Here is a 792-nt window from a genome sequence, read left to right as displayed (position 1 = left end):
CACTTATGCATGCCTTTCCTCCCTTGGACACAAAGACCTGTTGAGGCAAGCGAAGTCGATATAGAACCTCATCCGACGACAGGCATCCATGCCAACCCCCTTTGCTTGCGAAGACATGTTGGGGCAAGCGAAATTGAAATCGAATTGAACCAGCCAGGACCCCTGGTCTGGTGGTACGTAAAAAGCACTATCCGACTCGTGGCTGATGCCAGTGCTGCCTCGACTGGCTTCCATGCCGGTGGCACGTAAAATACACCAATCCGATCGTGGCCGTTGCCAGCCTCGCCTGGCACCTGTGCAGGTGGCACGTAAAAAGCACCCACTACACTCATGGAGTGGTTGGCATTAGGAAGGGCATCCAGCTGTAGAAACACTGCCGGATCAGACTGGGCCTGGTGCAGCCTCTTGGCTTCCCAGACCCCAGTTGAACCGTCCAACCCATGCTAGCATGGAGAACGGACGTTAAACGATGATGATGATGATCTTTTACTTGTTTCAGCCATTAGACTGTATATATGTGTATATGTATATGTCTATGTGTTTGTCCCCATAGCATTGCTTGACAACCGATGCTGGTGTGTTTATGTCCCCATCACTTAGCGGTTCGGCAAAAAGAGACCAATAGAATAAGTACTGGGCTTACAAAGAATAAGTCCCGGGGTCAAGTTGCTTGATTAAAGGCGGTGCTCCAGCATGGCCTCAGTCAAATGACTGAAACAAGTAAAAGAGTAAGGGTAAATCACACACAACTGCATTAATGGTGTTTTAACATCCCACCTCACCAACAGAGGG

The sequence above is a fragment of the Octopus sinensis genome, linkage group LG24 (assembly GCF_006345805.1).
Source record: "Octopus sinensis linkage group LG24, ASM634580v1, whole genome shotgun sequence".
NCBI classification, from domain to species: Eukaryota; Metazoa; Mollusca; class Cephalopoda; order Octopoda; family Octopodidae; genus Octopus; species Octopus sinensis.
The sequence above is the reverse complement of the archived record's forward strand: the minus strand, read 5'-3'. Positions refer to the sequence as shown.